The following is a 20,097-nucleotide window of genomic DNA, read 5'->3' on the forward strand; positions in this document are numbered from 1 at the left end:
AGCGCCATCACGTCTCCCTCTCCAGAGGAATCTGTGAGATTCTCACAAGTCCTTGGAGCTACGACATTTATCTCCAGCCCAGCCAGCTTTTAAAAGCACAAACCCCATTAAAATCACATTTCCTCTCAGCCAGGTAGCCAGGGAGAATCTGTACAACATGGAAACTCCAAAGACTTTGGGCATGCAAATGGTGCAGGCACTGAAATAATGGCATCCACAGGCAATACTCTCACTCTCCTTGAAGAGGCAGAAAGGGGAGAATAAAACCCAAAACAAAGCTGTAATTCTGCAAAGTGCCAAAACATTCTGCTCTGTAAAATCTCAGGGAGGCATTTCTCTGCAGAAGCCTGGTTTAATTACTCCTGGACCACTAATGTTACAGAAAAGATACAGTTTGCAGCAAACCATTTTTCACAGATAGAGGGCTTGATTTTATTTAAAGTTTATTTTGCAATACTTGCTCAAGAGAGTTTTTATTGTTGCTCTTATGCTTTGGGACATGCACTGCATTTTTCTAAAGAGATGATTTACTATTTCCTTCAAAAAATAAAGAATCTTGCATTCTTAAATTGATCAGACTGCTTTGTTTCTGGGGGACACTCCAGTGGTTTTTATTTGCTTTATGAACAACTCCCAGTATGGAAACAAAGTTAGGAACCCCAAGCAGATCCAAATTTTCCCTAGGATCTTTGAGTGTTTCAAGTCTCTGCTGCCCTTCAAGCTGTGCTTTACTTAATTTCACAGAATAAGAGCCCTCAACCAAGGTTTTGCCCTGCACCCATCCTTCTCCATCCGAGTTCTTTTTATTCAGCACCTTTGAAACAGCAGCTACAATAAATTGTGGAGGTTTAAAATAAAAAGAAAGGTACAAACAGGGTTCTTGGTGGCCTGAATTTTGTTCTTGTGAAACAGAAGTCATTCCAAGTGAAGGTAACAGCAACAGGTTGTAGTTTCAGCAGGAATCAGCAGGTTGTAGTTTCAGCAGGAATGACTGCTAGGTAAAGTTTTATATCTGTGGAATTTTGTGGGATAACAGTAGTGGGATGTTCATGTTCAAAACCCTCACTTAGCACCAATGTCCCCTCACATGTCAGGCTTTCCTAATATCCTAAGCCCCCCCTGCACAAGGAGCTGTTCTGTTTCTCAAACCTGCCCTATCAACAAGCTCATTTTTCCCCTCATTATCTCCACAGAGCAGAGCTGCTTGGCAGTTGACATCCGGCCTGAAATGATGACACATTAAAGGGTTTAATCTCCCATAATTGGGAAAGGTTTTCAAAGAAAACAAGAGGTGTACAAGGAGCACCTCCCCATCCTGGCCGTGCAGATGTCACCACGTTAATCCCGAGCCCTCGTTCCACAGCTGGAAGGAGGGAGGGAAATTTCCTGCTTTTCCAACAGCCCCTGCTCTGTGTGTGCAGAGATCTGTGCTAGGAACATATCCTGATCAGCAAAGCTTTTCTCTCCAACTGCACCACATTCTACAAGGCAAACCAAAAAAGATCTGGGTCGTTTTTAGCCTTTGCACATGTGCAAAATGCTCTGGTATTGGCTGAAGAAACAAACACAAAACACGCACAAATCCAACAAAATTTAATTGTGGATTTATCCTCTCAGCTGCCAAATTATCAGCATACCAGGAAACAGCACACTAAACAAAAATAAAGATCTGGACCTTATTTATACCTGCCAAAGGACTCGATGAAGGTGGCTGACCAACCAAGAAAATGAACATTTGTTTCTGACAGGGATCTGTGCAAAGCAACAGGGTTTTAATTTAGGGCTCTTTTCATCAGAATGATAACAGCTGTCATCTACTGGGTGAGCACAGTAATTACTGAATCTGCTCAGTGGAAAATGAATACCCAACGTTTCATTTACTCAATAATATCTCAATCTGCAGCGCCAGGGCCAGCCAGCCACATTCCCACGGAAGGGCTAACACACATCCCACCTCGGAATTCCTGACATTTCACAGCCAGCTCCCCCAAAAACCTCAACCGCTTTTCAGCTCCTTCCAAAAAAGGCCAGAAGTGTTTATTGACAGTATTTATGACCCTAAATCTTCAAAATCCAGCCTGATTTATCCTATTCTTTCACTCGTTAGTAGAAATAAATAAAGCTTTTTTTAAGTAGCATGAATATTCTTCTCACCTACAATTTTAGCTTATTTCCAGACTTATCTGCCACACACACAGATTTTTGTTCCATTCACAATTTCCACACCAGCACACGAAAATAAATTTAAAAACCACACTTCAAGACTGAGACATCATGGGATTTTTTTTTTTGTTTGAAACTGAAACATTTAAATATGTTTATCAGTTAAATAGTAACTGACTTGAAAAAGAGAGCTTGGTTTTAAATCCAATTTCTCCAAAGTTGAGGATTTTTTTTTTAATCTTTTAAATCTTCTGATCCAGTTTTTTAATAGAAACAAATTTGGATTTGGAAAGCTAAACAACCTGATGAGAGACTGCAATTCTTTTGCTTACTAATGGAACAGTCTAACTAGAGCCATTATGGGAATGAAACTAATTTTAAAAAAGTGTTTTCATCAAAACATTTGTAATTGCACAGCAGAGATCAGTTTAAAAGTAAATGTTTCCTGATCATTAAAACAAGTGAAGTAAAATTATATGTTTTGCAGAACTGCTTGTACCAGCCTGGGCTGTATTATGAGGCAGGGGGCCAAGAATTAAGTGCTTCCAATCACTAAAAAAATACCAGTAATTCCTGTATAACCTCACACCTTGGAGAGCAAAACCCTTTCAGTGCATTGTGTTGTTTTTTCATCAGTTGGAGAGGATGTGGCAAATAACTCTGGATTAGATAAATCACGTGGAAATCTATTTCAATCAATCATTTCCCCCTTTGCAGCCATGCCCTGAAGATGTTTTGCCGAGGACTGGTTTGCATTCAGAGGAGTTCAGCTCTCTGCCTCTTGCATCCCCTGCCATGGAGCAGCACTGGCTCTGGCCGAGGTTCCTGTCCCTCCAAACCACCTCTCACAATCCTTCCCTGCTCCAAATTCATGGAGCAACTTTGGATTTTAGGGTCTGATTAATGCCAGCACAAAAGCGGCGAGGTGGGAGAGCCTGAACGAGCTTGTTTTGATAAAACGAGCTTCGTGCTCGGCAGCAAGCAAATAGGAAGTACCCAATTTATCTTAATATTTTAAGGCATGTGCTTAAATCCTATCAATTGCAAAGCCCTCTCAGTCAGCTCTTGATGGTCTTGATTAAAAAGGAAAAAAAACCAAAAAAACAAGCTTGAGTTTTCAAAAGAGCAAAGGAATCAGGGCATTCATCCCCTTCGGAAATCAAATGAAACTTTGGATGTACAGAATAAAGAGTTCCTGTGATGAACAGCCAAAAGTCAGCCTGAAGGAGATGTTTGAAGCAGATGGCAAGAAGCAGGGCTTCTATTTGCAAAATAAATTTAAACTTGAATGAGAGTGAGCGAGTGTCAGACACTGATCCTTTTCCACATCAACAAAACTCAAGACTTAATTTTTTTTCTCTCCTGCAGACAATATGTTCTGATGAGAGTTTTTTCTTTCACCTATAGATATATTTCTGGAAAAGCTGGCAGGAAACTGCCAAAGAGCTTCTTCACCGTGTTCCATTTAAAGGAAGACATTTTTCTAGGGGAAAAAAAAAATTGCAGTCCAGGACAGGAAAATGAAGATGACATGTTTACTTGGAATAAGGAATGATTTTTCAGTAACTGAAGTTACAACTTTTTAAAATGACTTCTTCTAACTCATTGTACAAGAGTGCTTACAGCAGTTATTAAAAGAATAAATCATAAAATTAGAACAAGAGGGCTGGAAGGGATCTCGAGCAATCTTCCAGCTATTCCCCTCCCCACTCCAACCTGATGTTTGTCTCATCTTTTCCTCAGCTGAAACTCACAATCTATTGCAAATATCCTCTTACAGTAAAATGGTTTTCTGATGTCTAGCTTTGTAGTGAAGAAATTTATTTTTATGGGTGAGTGGACACAGAGGATAAACTCTCTTCCTTCTTCCTGAAGGCTTGTAATGCTATCCTGGTCTTGCCTGCACGAAAAGCAGCCCAAGTTCAATCTTCTTTCACAAACTCTTTTTCCCCTTCCTTTTTAGATCCTCTTCACATGGTCCATGTCTTTCCCAAATTATGGCGCCTAAATGTGGAAATAATCTTGCCCCTAATGCTCTACCAAAGCGAGTGGAAGATTATGTCTGATATCCTCTGCAAAGTTTAGTTCATTTATAATGCCTGTTTATTTCTTTTGGAATCACATAACTTTAGCTCATGTTCAGCAGGTGCAGGTACAACCACTACATCTCTTTTCCAAAATGCAGATACAGACAGGTTTTCCTGCTGGGATCACCTAGGAATAAGAAGATTTGTACTTCAGAAAGCCTCATCTCCAAAAAAATGAGCTGAAAATCTGAATGGATGGTGAATAACTTAAATAATATACATAAAACTGTGCATCTGCACTTAGAAGATGGTTTCCCACATTCTGTAGAGGTGCAATTAAATGAAGTCTCTTTAAATACAGATTTAAATTAAGATTTTGCTCCTTATTACCTGGTAGTTGCTCACTTTAACTTGAGTAAAACATAATCAAGGTGCTACTAAATCATCACCCACTGCTCATCAACGTAAGTCTGCATTTGGGACTCAAAATTAAAATAGGAAAGACAAAAATACACAAGGCATATTATTTTCTGTATTAATTTTAAATGTTACAAACAATATCTTTGCTATTACAAAACAGCCATTTAGGCAACTGAACTAATTTTAGAGCATCTCTATGTAAATGTGCCACTGAAATCACACCTTAAATACAAGACACCCTTCAGTTTGGAGACTCAAAGAACAATTTCATCAGCAAATGGTTTTGTTGGGAGCACCAGCGAGTAATTGCAGGGCCCTGGCGATGCTGTGCTGGGACACTTTTGGCTCCTCACACAATTTATTGTCACACCTGCACAGTCTGAGGTGGATGCCTCAAAAGCAGGAGTTTTGTCCTTTCTACAGCTGCATTCAACACTGTCAATTCCATCCTGTTCCCTCAAGAGGTAAGGCTAGGAGGATGGATGGCAAAGAGTGCAAAGTAAACAGAATAAATCAGTTTGTTTGGCAGCTGGGTGAGGAGTTTTATACTATTTTGAAACCTGGGCCAAAGGGTGTTCCATGCACTGCTGAAATGCCCATGCTCTGCTCCTCCAATGCCTGAAGTTAACCAAACAAGAAAAAATTGGCTTAAGAGGTCACAGAAACATTGACAGCGAGGAGCGAGTGCTTAAAACAGAGTTACTCCTTCAGTTCTCCAGAACAGGAATTCCCAATGGTGCAGATTCCTGAAGTTTAGAGAGTGACACAGCCCTGCTCTGACACCTGTCCTCCCACACTGCCAGTCAGGTACACACACCAGGGACATTCCCATGTCCTGTTGCCAAATCCACCTCTGCCAACATGTCTACAAGCAAAGAAATTTCAAAATAAAGCCCAGCATGTGACAGGTTGGCTCATTTGCTTAGGAAATGTCATTTTTCCCATTTGATGTACAGTTGAGGAATGATCCCACTTGCAAAGGGAAGGCAATTGCTCAACCCAGCACACTCTGGCAATTTTCACATAATTAGCAGAATACATTTAGTCTTAACCTTCTTCTGATGAATTCAGTCACACCTGTTTATGTGAAATCAATTAAGAGACCTTAATCTTCTTAGACAGTTTCCAGCACTCCATCCACAGGTTCAGGCCTGTTTCTTGTATTGCGAAGTTTAAGTTATATTAAAAAAGAAACAATTATCCTATAAACACAAAGACCTCAATTATACCTTAATAATTAAACCCAGTTACACTTTTAGTCTGCAGCCTCTTGGTGGCCAGCCACATATCAGTGCAGTCCATTTTGCCTCTGAGAGGGGAAGGGGGAGCAGAATAACCCCAAAGCCAGGTCAGCAGGAGCACGCCCCGTGCCTGAACACAAATTCCTGTGCCTGGATCTGCTCAGGACTCGTGCAGTGACGTAAGGGAACGGCTGCTCACGGGGTCATCCAAGGAAAGGAAGCCCAGGCTACCTCCCCAGAGCACCCAAAATCCCCCTTCTTACAGAAGGATTTTTGGGGAAGGATTTAATTTCACCTCACTTCAGGCATGTCCCTAAAATAGACATTGACAGCAAGGCTGATGATTCATCCTTCAGAAATGCCTGCATTTCCTCACTACAGAGCCTCCACGAGAGGCTCAGGTCAGATATCCAGAGCTGGAGGAGACAAATCCCACCACTAGTGAGGATGGACAAGCAGCACTGATATTTAGTGAGAGAACAAGGTGCATGAATCCCTGCTCACCTCTGCAGTCAGAAGTTACCTGACTGGTTGAAGCTAAAAAAAGAATAGTGTTCTCAGTCTCCACTGGGCATAGTTTGTGGTTTATGGCATGAGGCATTGTTTTATGCCAAAAGGGAATTTAAATCTCACATCTGTGTTTGTTTCTTGGGTCTGCTCTGCTGGCAAGTGAGTCATCCTGAGAAATCTTAAATTACTTTTCATCATCCATCTAACATCATAAAAAGCGTTGAATTAGTGTCCAGAAATAGTTCAAATTGCAGTTGGAGCAAGAAGTCTTCTCACACTCACAGATTATCTCGTGGGATACACATGAAAGGAGCTTGAAGGTTTTAGAGCAAAACTTCTGCTCAACCTATAGAGCTGCACAAAACTGCTGAAACAAAACCAATGAAAATCAACAGCTTCAGCCAAGGAAACCCTGTGACATTTAGTGTGTGGAACGTGTGACAACTGACCCACTCTGTCAGACCTCCTGGGAAGCTGAGGTCCTGCTCACTGGCAATCAGGAGTTTCTCTTGCAGTTCTACACATGCTACCTTTCCAGCCACGTTCATTACACCGATTTTAGAAGGTGGATGAAAGAAAGGAAGAAGAAAAACTATAAAGCCTCCTTTTTCCCCTCAGCCCTCTCTAGGGAAAATATCAAGTAGCAGCTAAAATCTGTTTGAGATCAACTTTTGTTTTATAAACTTTGGGTTTCATTCTAATGGTTAGGGAGACACATAATAACTGGCTTTAGAATAATTTTCTTTGGACTATCTCCCCCAAAGCCACAATTAATGTAAATACCAGTGTCTTGTTAGTAATTTCCTTTCATTGGTGAAGGCTGAAATGCAATGATCCGACCACAAATCACAAAGCAAATAAGCTTGCAGTGCTGTTCTACGTGGTGATTATGCAGTTTGTACAGGAAGAGTTGATAAGGGAGATGTTTTGTGAGCAGGATTCCCGGGCTGCTTGGAAGGGTTTCATTACATGACAAAGGGGTAACTCTCACATCCTCCTGAGCCATGCAAGTTGCAGCTTCCAGGGGCACTTGGACACAAAAGCAGAGTCAGGTCTCAAAGTCAAGAGCAGATGTGGGATCAGAGACCAGGTTGTGGACTCTAAGTGCACAAACCTGGGGGGATTTGCTCCTGCTCCTGCGTTTCTTGCAGGTCCTGAGGGGCCTCTAGTGATGGACAGCACACACCCACAGCAGGAGATGAAAACCAACCTCTCTGTCTCTCTTCCCTGTGCCAGGAGACCCTTGGTGAAGAAGAACTTCACCCTTGGTGAAGGAGAACCACCACCTCTGGGCATGCACAAGCCTCAGTCTTTCTTGTTTTGCTGTCACTATCATCTTTTTTACCCTTCACTTGCTGATATAAAAAAACCACAGGTATTTTAATGCCCTATTTTCATTTTATAACTGGATATTTTGTTTAACAGACAAAAATACACATCTCCAGTCAAACATCCAAGTAACTGAAGCAGGTTTCTGTCAAAACCCCTCTTTAACAAATCCCCTCTTCATCAAATCCCCTCTTCTCTGCCAGTCACAGACAGACATGCTGCTAAAACAAGCAACAGCAGAAGATGCTTTCCAGAGAAAAAAAATAAATCCTTGCCTGAAATACAATTGCTACAAACACAGCAGAACAAAATCTGGCTGCACGACCAGACTGCCCAGTTAGGTGTTGCAGGGACAGGTTCCCAACACAGCCTTGCCTTCATAAAACCACAGCCAACATCACTCTGAACAAGTAGCAACCCTTGGGTTCAGCTTGGCATTTTGTGAAGGGAACAGCTCAATCCCAATTCTTTCATGCTGCTCTATCAATTAACTTGTCAAAAGTACAGAGCCATCACTTACCAGCAGGCCAGAGCTGTCATTCTCCCAACAGGGCCTCAGGAGGCTCTTTCCTGGCAGGAAAAGCCATCAGCTGCAAGGAAGAAGATGGAGGGATAATTAAATTAATCCCTTTGCCTTCCTAAGCAACTTAAGTATCATCCTTCCATATCTGACATCTTGCAGTTTAGATTCTTCAGGGTGAGATGCAAAACAGACACCACGGTACCTGGTTTTCAGTGATAGGAAAGGTACATGCCAAGGGGAGAAACAATTTGCTTGTGGCTGTGCAAGGCTTTTGGACATGAGGAAACGAGTGCACAGCTGGATTATAGGCTGCTCCAGTTTTTCTTCCAGCTTTCTGGACTCTCTAGCACTGATCTCTGCACTTGCTGTGCTGCTGGAAGGGAAATTGGTTTCCCAAAGTGAGGGCTGGGTTATTGTGCCACAGTCACAGCCAGCTCAGGTGTTTGTGCTGCTTTACAGTGGAGACTTCCATCACTTCTCAGAGGCAGCACCTAATCCCTGCACCACATTTTCCTGTAGGAACTTTGCAGTACTGGGGCTTTGCTCATCTCTACGATGGATGGTTTTGAGAGGCCCAAACTATTTTGCAAGGATCCCAAAACATGTTTGAATTTGTTTTCCCAGTCACAAAGGGCTGGCACATCCCTTCCCAGTCCCACAGCACCTTGGCACAAGGAAATAAAACCCCAGAAAAAAACAAAACAAAACAAAACAAAACAAAACAAAACAAAGCAAAACAAAAAAAAAAAAAAAAAAAACAAAAAAAACCAAAAAAACATACCAACTTGTAAATTGACAGCATCTCAAGAAGTCATCAGATACATGTGGATGCAAACACACAGATAACGATTTATCATCTTGTGTATTCTTGCATTCCCTTTCCCCCCCCTGTTTTTCCTCTAGGCTGTGTCTATATTCTAACTCCAGCTGCAATTTCTACTCTGGGTTTTCATTATGCTCCTGGTGTAAGAGCCACACATCCCTTCCCATCTCGTTCCTGCCATTTCTTTGGAAGTGCCTATGGATGATTTGCAAAGGCCTGAGACCTCGCTGGGGTCCATTTCTCAGCAGGAAGCTCCTCCAGCTCCCTGTTGATCCAAATCACTCTGAATTTTATTACCCTTCTTTGTATTGCCTGACTCCCTGACCCTGTAGGTTATGGTGAGTCCAATCTTTGTGTTTCCATCAGGAGACACTTCTCAGCTAACATTAGATTTGAGCCTATTAGAGCTGCTGATACAAGAGGAGTCCCCTAAGAAATCCCGAAGGGTGGAACTGGGAATACGGCATGGGAGCAATGAGCTTGTTCCCCAGCAAACATGATCAAAATGATGGATCTTGCCAAAAGTGCCCGTTGCCCAATTTTTGTTCTTACCAAGCTACAGGGTTTCCTTCACGCCCTTTAATTACTCACACCTTCCTTAAGGAACACGGCTCAAACAAACAAACAGGGGGGAAAAAAAAGTTACAACAACGTAGCATGATCTTGACATAGAAGATGTCAGAACCATTATAAACCCCTTTATTGCAGAATGATGTCTTTTGTGCTCAGAGGCATGCTTGCTATTCATAGATCCACTGCTCAGCTGTTCCAGTTTTTAGTTCTGCATAAATGCCCACTCATTATGTCCAGAGGGTTTTGCCTGTAGCTTTGTGTTTGTAGCCTTGAGGCAAATGTCTTGATGGCTTAGGGAACTCGTAGGGAATGACCAAATAACATCGGATTTTCCACAGCAACGAAGCCATTATGGGACAGCATTTCTATCTAACAGCACCCTTCAGTGTGCAATCATTATAACTAAGGGTTTAACCGGGCTCTGGGGACACAACAAAATCACTTTGAAGCCAAAAAAATCCACAGTGAAATCTTAAGCATTCGATTTCTGAAATGCTTGAGTCAGGCAGCTTTGTCAGTTACAGTAAAACCAAGTGAAGGGGAAGGAGCTTTATGCACATCTTAAGAATGAATCCAAGTCATTCTTGGACCTGTGCATGCAGAGCTGGGAGTGCAGCTTTCCTTGTGCATTCCTTGCACAAAGAGTTTCCTGCAGCTGCATCTGGAGCCACCATGAGCACACACACAAGCCCTAGTTAATATTTTTAGCCATAGAATTTTAGCTATGGCTGAAAATTCTAAGTGTGCTGCTCACAATTTTGAGGAAAATCTGGTTAGACTGTAGGAGACTACACAGAACCTTTGTAATTTGGACAAATCCCACCAAAAGATACTCCCTGCTCCAAGGGACTGGGCTGAAGAGGAGTTCATGCAGAAGGAGAGGCTGTTTTGGTGGGGAATGTGTGGAAACAATCCCACGAGGAGCAATCTGTGCCAGGGACTGGCCTTAATGAGCTCCCTGTCGTGGCACGTGGGAAACTCCACCGGTGCTTCCAGGAGAGCTTCCAGGTGGCACACACAGCCACTTTCTCCCAGCACAGGCAGGGAACGAAATCCATGCCAGGCCTGGTCAGGCATCCCTGGGACAGCAAGAGCAAGGTGCTTCTGGATGGTTCCTTGGGTCCACAATGCACCCGAGGCAGTCTTTCCCCCAGCACACATCCCCAAGGATGAGCCTGCTGTGATTCACCCACAGAGATGCTGGGGGGTGCATAAGGGCTGCATTGATGAGGCAGGAAGCTGCAGCATGGAGCACAAATGCATGACTGCATGGAAAAAATCAGAGGTGTAGCCAGACAAGTGACCCTCTGGGATAACAAGGGGATGTGGTCCAGCACTGGGATGCGATGGAAAAGGAGCTCCCAGTCCCTCCCCAGTTTGTAACCCCCACACACAGTGGCTGTGGTGTTCTGACAGGACTCAGAACTGCAAAGTGCAGAGCAGGCACGGATGAATCTGACTGTGCACCTCACCCCACATCCAGCCTGACTTCTGCATCTCCAGGAAGGCTGGGTTAATAGCAGCAGCCAGCAACATCACTGTCACAACAACTTAGCCCTGCCAGGAGCAGTAGCAGGAATAATAACCTCTATGCTACAAAATGGTTCAACCCAGCAGCATGGCTGGGCAGGGCTTCAGCCAGCAGTGACTCACCAGAAATGCTCACAATGCTCCTCATGTGGAAGAGGCTGTGGAAGGCTCCCCTCAGCCCTGCTGTGGCCAGCTCAGCCCCAAAGAGCAGCTGTGCATTCCCTCAGCCTCTTCCTTCCCCAGGGATGCCATTTCCTACCTGCCTGGTGGCTCTGGGTTTAACCCTGGTGGAAGAAAGAGTCCAGGCCTCAGGGGGTTTTAGGTACATATTTTTGAGGTGGTGTTCTTTGACACCTTTCCCTTGTGTTGTAAAGGTCAGCTAATACATCCCAGAGGGAGCGTTGTCACAGTGATTAAAAACAAAAAAAAAATTAGAGAGGAAAAGTTTAGTTCTTTCATTATTTACCCAGTTCAGGCTTTATAAATTTCATGTTTCTGCCTCAGACACAAGAACCTTCTTCCCTTCGAACTGCTCATTTGGGTAAGCTGGGAACAACAACTTCTGTTGCCTACAAAGTACTTGGGACACAATCCCAAAGTTGCCTGCATATGATGGAGTTTCAAACCTCAGAAATAAGTACAGGGCACAGGCACCAACTAAAGAGACTTCCAGCAGCCAGACATCAAGTCACCAGCTCCAGGAATCAGCTCTCACACCCAGCAGCAGCAACACAGACAGGTTTGCTGGACTCGTTATTGTAATGAAGCTCATTAAAGTCCCAAGGGAGGCTGTTCCTCCCAGCTGCACTGCCTCCTGTAATCACCATTTCCACCTTTCACAGAACCTCCCAGAGTGGTTCAGGTCAGGAGGGATCACTGCAGGTCACCCAGCCCAGCTTCTGCCCAAGCAGTGCCCCTTGAGCACCTTCCTCAGGACTGTGCCCAGGTGGCTTTTGAATATCCCCAGGGAATGAGACTCCACAGCCTCTCAGGACAACCTGTTCCAGTGCTCAGTTCACCCTCACAGTAAAGTTTTTTTGGTGGAATTCCCTGTGCATCAGTTTCTGCCCATTGCTCCCCATCCTGTCCCTTGGCACTACCAGTAAGAGCCTGGCTGTGAAAAAAAAAAAAAAAAAAAATTCAAAGGTGATTGAGAGTGGCCTAGAAAGGGACAGAGAGATGGAAGGAGCACCCTGGCAGGTGTGATGACATCCCTAAACACACAGAGATCCAGGCCATGTTTAGAGTTCAGGGAAGGGCACACAGGAACCACAGGAAGAGTCAGCTTTTCTTGTGTCATCCTCATGAACGCAGCATAACCTCACAGTGGGTCTGTGCAGGGACACCTTTGAAAGGGCAGGGATGTAAAAACCCAAAGGAAGAATTGGAGGAAAAAAGCAGAAAAACATCCAGAGATACAAAACGCTGCAGTTAAATGAAACCTATTAGCACAGACATGGAGCTACTCCTCCATGCAGTCCTCTTATTTGAACATGTTTATTTCCTTTTATCCTATTTTTAAGTTTACATCCTGGTACAAGGCAGGAGATTCTTCCTCTCCAGCCAGTAAATTCATAAGAGATGTAAAAGGAGGGAGGGATGAGGAGGAAGAAACATAACAAATATTTTAAAATGTAAAATTTTTCACTAGACAAGTCCAATTCCTCGTACAACCACTTTTTAAGCTGACAAGGGTGGATTTCACACCCCTCACAGTCCCATGCAAGGAGCTATTTGCCTTTTTAGTCGTGCAAAGTGCTTAGGTATTTCACCGTGACTGCAGTAAAAATTAGGGGCCTGAATGGACCATAAATACTCCAGAAGGAGCTCACTGTGACCAGAAATGAATTTCACCTCCCAGATTCAGAGCAGGCAGCTGCCACTGCCTTTCCCTGCACACACAGATGGAAAAGGACATGGACATCCCTGCCAAGGCCTGGGGAAAAGCTGATCACCACAACTTTGGGAGTCCTGCAGGGGAGGCTGGAGCTGGGGATTGGGAAACCAAACCCTGCTAAAACAAAGCCTCTCAGGAGACCCGGGGCTGTCTCTCATTCAAGTCCCTTCATCACCGACAAGCACAGGGCTGTGCTGGAAGCAGTTTGGTTGGTTCAGCTCAACCAGCTGTTAAAATCATAACGTGTTCCTTCAGCAGTAACTTCCAGCCAGCTCTGCTGCCCAGCCTGGACACCCCATTCCAGAGAGGGAGCTGGGCACCTGCCCTGCTGCAGCTTCACAGGCCCCAGGTTCCATTTCAGGGGGGCAGATGACTTCATTTCCAAGCCCACCTCCACATCCAACCAGCAGGGATGGCAATTGAAATGGCAATTTTATTAATTTTTTTTTTTTAATGGCAATTTCATTCATTATTTTTTAATGCAGCAGCTGTAGCTCATGAGCTCCATGGCCATATCTGCACCCTGGATATTTCACAAACACCAGCCAGCACTTCCTAATGCATCACAACAGAGACAACACCCAAGCTTTACAGTTCCCTGGAATTTCTTTTGCCTCAGTGCCACATAATTCTTCCACTGAAGAGCTTGTGCAGGCTCAGCCTCTGCGGGAAGCAGCGAGCCCAGCACAGGAGGCATCAGCACTGATCCACCTGGTGGTCCTTGCACAGAACCCGCTGCTCCCAGCGAGCCAGCACGGGCCACGTCAGAGCTCCAGGTGGATTTTTGGAGATCCCAGGCCGGGCATTGACCTCTGCAGCAATATCTGAGTCACCCCCTGTAATTAAAAATGCCCTGGGTTGGTGACTCCGCAAGCTTTGGCTCTCCCTGCCGCAGCCCCGCTGTGGAAGGAGGGATTTCTCCTACGTGTGGCCTCCAACACGTCTGGAGAAACATCTCCTTCAAAAGGGATGAGCTCCTCATCACCAGCACAACATTTCCTTTCTGTTTATGGTCCTACCTCTGAGTTATTGTTTTCCCCAAGTACACTGTGACCGATTTCCAAATCAGTCACCCCTGAAATCCTTTGTGACCAGTCACTGTCACTGCCATTCTGGGAACTACAGGTTTCTGATAGCCTTTTTAAAAGCTCTTTCACCTCTATTTTTTTTTTTTCATCTTTTAATAAAAAAGAAAAAGAAGTTTCCTCAGTTTTCATCTTATGCAAACGTGTGGGGTTTATGTGAGATGATGGCCTGGGGCTCCATCACCCCTGGCCCCGGCTGTGATCTGCTGCCATCTCCCAGCCCCGGCAGGCCGGGACCGGCTGCGCTGGCTGCGGGACCGGGGGGCGAGCCGGGACTCGAGCGGTGCCCGGTCCTGGGACAGCACCCGCCGGGACCGGGGACGGCCGGGAGCGGGGGAAAACCGGGACCGGGGGACGGAGGGACCGAGGGACGGCCGGGACACCGCGCTCGGAGCATCCCCGCATCCCGCGCATCCCGCTGCCGAGGTGGAAGCCTCGATGTTTCCAAGAAAAAGAGACCATTTCACTCATCCTGACCGACAAGCTTTTTTTCTTTTTTCTTTTTTTTTTTTTTTTTATCGTGACTTATCTGAGGAAAATGGATACAAAAGAAAACCCGTAATCGATTTAACACCTTTCGAGTTCCCACCTAAATACTCATTCTCATCCTTAGGTCTCTGATGCCAATCACTGCCCTACCTTGCCAGCAAATACAAAAAAAAAAAAAAAAAAAAAAAAAAAAGGATTAATTTTAACTACGCTCTTGTTTTTTAACACCACAATCATATAAGTCGTGAAGAAAATCACCAGAAACAATTTTTGCTTCGAACATCAACAGAAATCACTCTGAATCCTCCCCCCAGTCCAGCAGGTTTGTGGAGTGCATTTTTGGAGACATTTGTGACGTGCTTTTCTGCTCTCTGCGGGAAAATTAACAGGAGCGCCTCACAACAGCCCTACCAGCATCTTATCAACTCTTATCTCCACCCAGACAAAGCCACTAAGTACGGGCGTTTGTCCGCCACAAGCACAAAGATTCCCCGTTATTGGGACGAGGAAACGGTACTTGAGGCTCTGAAGGGGCCAGCCTGTCACTCCCACGGAAACATGCATAGTTTTTCCTCCCTTAACGTCCTCACAACGACCTCATACACATGCAGATGTGCCCTGGCTCCGCTCTGCTATCAGAGCTTACCTCTGCTCAAGGATGGTGCTGACAAAGCCTCAGGAAGGGGCAGAGCCCAGAAAGAAGCGTTTCGGGTTTGTATCTGCTGCTCTGCTGAAGCCAGCCGGCCCCAAATCCAGCTGACCTCACAGACCGATCCCAAACGCTTCAGCCTGGGCTTCTAGGAGCTTGTGTGAGGTCTGGAGAACAGGATCCTCTGCAGAAAGGCCAAACTTTAGCTGCAAGTGATGCCTCTGTCCACATTACACCTTTGTCTGAGTCACCTTACAGACCAGTTAAAAGCTATACATTTTTAACTTAATAAGCAATAAGACCTTCAGGTGTGAACGGGTTTTTTCCTCCTGCACTGATACTTCCAGCGCTGTCCCCACCAGTGCTTCTTGTTAAGGCTGTAAAGAACCAGAGCCTCATCCCTTGTGCTTCTGGTTTAGAAACCAACACTTTTTTGTTGTTTGCTTAAATGCCGAGGGTTACTCAGCTTTGGGTCTCCAATATCATTATCTCTGCTGACGCGTTTGGTGGTCAGTGCTTTTTAGGGACACAAGGATCCATGCCCAAGCACTGGACAGTGATTTCTGGCAGCTTAGGACCTGCCCTAGAGGTCACTGACACTTTGACCATTTGGCTTCCCCTGCACCCCTGAAAACACACATTTTCCTGGCATCTCCTGCTCTGAACATCCTCCAGCTTCTCTCATGTTTTCTCTGGATTTCACCACATCTTAAACCTAAATATAGAGCACCGTTTTTGGGTAATTAGAGATTCCTAATGAATTAGAGTTATGGATTTAAAGATTCAAAGCTTGACAAATGAGCTCAGGCAAATTTTGCTGCAAGAGTTGGAGAAAATTACTGGTCCCAGGTAGCTGCCCTAGCGCTCTGCTGGAGGTTAATTACTGTTTCTCCAAAAGATGTGTGCCTCCATCCCACATATGTGTGCTCCAGCCCACAGCCAGCACCCAGCTCAGCTCCTGCACGTCCAGCTGCCAGCTTGGTGCTCTCAGTTCTCCAGCAGACCCCACACCTGCAGCTGCTCAGGGACTTTGGGGTTTTTCTCTCCCTTTCTCTATGGAGTTGATGTGATGCAAAGAAAGAAGGACGGGATGAAGACCTGGCAGAAGGAATTTCTGCTTCCAGACAGGAACCATCCTGCCGGAGAGATGAAATCAAATATTTCCCCTTCTCTCTCTTTAGCAAGGGAGCTGGCAGAATTTTCAACCACTTTCTGTCACTAAAGAACTATTTCAATCAATTACAAATAATTGTTTTATTGCAGCAATCAGCTGGAGAATGTTATCTTTCCAACCCTTGGTTTAAACTGCCACTTCCCCCTTGGTTTTATGCTGACTGACATGGAAATATAAACTCTGTGCTCACCTAAAAGATCTCTCCTCTTATTTGGTTCATTGTCAACCTCTGGACTTTCTGCTGCACTCACAAGTATTTGAGTTTTGTGGCACAGAGCAAGTGTCTGTATTATTTCATGCTTTTAATTTTAAATTATGGGTAAAAAAAATATTCTGTATGACTATTTAGGGCATGTGTCATGCCATAGTAGTAGCCTGTGAGAAAGGCCTTCACAAGAACCAGTTAAAAAGTGCTGTTTAGCTAAAAGAGAGGAAAAAGGGAATATTTGTGGGCAGCCCTTACACAACAATGGTACATGGAAACCAGCTGGAACTTCCCTGTGAGACACACAGGAGCATCCAATGACTGCAAAGTGGCATCTGAAACTGGGAATAAACTTATTTATATAACCCTCTGAAAGTGAAAATGGAAGAGGGAGAAGACAGCAAATGAAATGATACAGAACAGAATCTTAAAATCTCCTAAAAAATGGTTCCAGGAGAGCCCCTGAGGAATTTTGGCAGAGAGGGTCACCCATGGATCGTGGGAGATGAGGCACAGGAAGGACCAGGCACCAGAGAAATGTCCTGACAGCCACAGCTGCTTTGGAGAACACCCAGATTTCACAAAGACACGGTGTCTGGCTGTGGCCAGGCTTTGGGAACAAATTCCCAGGTGCATTTCCTGTGGCTCAGCTCCTTGGGTCACCATCCCAAATGGACCCTGTAGGGTTTGACAAAACTGGCTCCAGGTTCCCCACACCAAACCCTGCATTATCAATAAAGAGATTCCTTTTAGTGACAGGGACACACCTTTGTCCTTAACTTTGTGTTCTCTTAGTGAAGTAACAGTTTGGGAACAAAGTGTGAACATCACCCCATTTTTTCAAAATAAAAATAAAATGAAGTAAAATAAAATAAAGTAAATTTAATAAAATTTAACAAAATTTAATAAAATAAAATAAAATAAATAAAATAAAATAAAATAAAATAAAATAAAATAAAATAAAATAAAATAATGGAGCTGTTATTGCAGAACAAGTTGCCAAAGGCAGCCCAAACCCCTGTCAGGAGGGAGGCTCCACACCATAATTAGGCCAAAATATCTATAAGGATGTACAACATAAGAACTGCATGCAGGAAGAAACTGAGAAAAAAGGGCTGCAGCAAAGCACAGCCAGCTACCACAGCAAGGCAGACCCATTTCTAGCTGCATTTCTGGGTTTACTCCTATTGCAAAATTCTGAAGGAACAGGCAGCAGGGCTGCAGCCAAGAGTCAGGGAGAAACAATAAATAACAGTGAAATAAGTGGAGGGCAAATTAAAACTGAGTCAAGAATAAAGTGAACTGAAATCAGTTACTAAATTAAGACTAAAGTTCTATTTTTATTTAATATTTTACTGGTTTTGCATCATTGTTTCCCTCTGAAGCTGCAGACACCAGGGAAAAAAAAAAAAAAAAAAAAAAAGGTTTCTTTTTAAACTGAAAGCAGCAAAGGCCATGAAGTCGCACAGTCTGGTGAGGTGGACTCCTGACAAATCCTCAGGTTTGCAATTAATGCTGTGTGGCAATCAGGCCTCTCTCAGGCCATGCCCTGGTTGCCACAGGGGGAAGGAAGCAGCTCCCTGCCTGCCATGGATGCACCTGGGACCCAACATCTGCACAATGCTGCTGCCACCCAGGCAAGAGGTGGCTGAAATATTTTCTTTTTCCACGAGGCATTTTTTCGACTGAGCTACATGAACTCGACTATTTTATGGTTATGCATCAAATTGTTGTAGGAGGGCAGCGCTTTAATCGTTTTTTCTTTTAAAACCCCTGATAGTTTAAAGCCTTTTGCCTTCACATTGTGACCAGACCTCTTCTTTTGATGGGAGATGAGCATCAAGGGAAATGATTTTTCCCTTGAAAGGAAAAATCCTTTTCCTTTCAAGGGAAAGGATTGGACAGAGTGATTTGAATGGTCCATTTTCAAAGGAAACGAAAAATGGAACTTCTGAAGAGTCTTACATTAGAACTTGTTTATTTTTTAGCCAGCTCATGAACAATCAGTGTAAAACAGTAAAAACATGCAATTTTGAGGATCAGGAAGAAGCATGTGCACATATTCCTTAAGATTAATAACTTTGGGTGAGACAAGTTAAACTGTCCTTCCCAGGGGAACAGAAGATCTTGTTGTTGTTTCATGGTGCTGGCACAGCTTAGAAGGTGGTTGAGCTTCAAAAGAATATCCCAGTTGAAATGTAGAGTAAAGAAAAGCTCTAAGGTAATGGAAACTCCACATTTCTAATGTCCCACACATATGAATAGAACCCGAGTCAGTACATTAGACAATTGACTGGCTTTGCTTGAATGCACGCAGGAATAAATGGAAACATCCTTATTTCCTATCCCAAGGGGCAATTATTTCACTGCCTGGTTTTGTGCATTAATAAAAAAAAAAAAAATAAAAAAAAAAAAAAAAAAAAAGAAAGCAAGATTCCATTGTCTGGTTGCTCAAATATCTTCCTATATATGCTGGATAAGCAGCCCAGCAGCAGAAAGAGGAAAAAAGGAATAGAAGTGTAGCTCTGCATTCTCTAAACAAGCTCTCACCGTACCCAGCAGATTTCTGTGTATAAGTACATAAAATCCATAAAAATACCCTTCAGAAGGGCAGCTTGTTTGTGTTTTTCAGAAGTTCTGTTAGTCATCATGTGTCCTGGCTGTGCCTGTGCCTACAGATGGTCCAAAATGCTCATTTCTGAAATGCTACAATGAGTCTAACAAATGCAAAGGCTGGAATTTCACACCTCTTTAGGAGAGAAGGGGACTGGATTGCAACTCAAGCCCAGCTTTTTCTCCCAGTTCGCCACTGACAGGCATTCCTTTGTGCTTCCCTTTCTTCTCCCTGCACACCTCCAGTGGGTTTCCTTTAGCCTTTAAAGGGAAAAATGAGAACATAAAAATGATTTATAAGCAAGGTGTTCAGAAATGGTACATTTTGCCTCTTTTACACGCCTCTGGAAGAAACAGTGCCGTGATGTGAACTGAATTCTCACTTGGCAGCCCAGTGCCACCTTCCTCAAGGACTGATCAGCTCTTGCAGGGCCAAGGAGACTCACCAAAGCCCAGATTTAGGTTCCTTTTTCAGAAAGCACTGGGAAAACAAGCTAAATTTCTCTTCAGGAAGGTTTGTTCAGCTATTTTGCATCTGAGACACCGAAAATTCCCGCTCCTGCCTCACTCCTATGGCACCAAGCGCTTTGAGGACTTCCTGCAAAACGTAAACTTCCTCAAATCAGTAAAATTTGGCCAAAACCGGATGGGAGACCACTCAAATTCCACACCCCAGCTTTTTGTGACTATTTGGAGCCAGATTATTGCAATACAGGCAGATTCAGCAGGAGACAGAGCTGGTAGGATTGGTTTTTATTGAGAGGCAGCCTGGCAGAGTTTGTGCTCGAGCTGCCTAGTTAAGCAGGCAGAAGGCAGGATCATGACATCTTAGGAAGGGGGGGGAAA

Source organism: Vidua chalybeata, chromosome 17 (assembly GCF_026979565.1).
Source record: "Vidua chalybeata isolate OUT-0048 chromosome 17, bVidCha1 merged haplotype, whole genome shotgun sequence".
Lineage (NCBI taxonomy): Eukaryota > Metazoa > Chordata > Aves > Passeriformes > Viduidae > Vidua > Vidua chalybeata.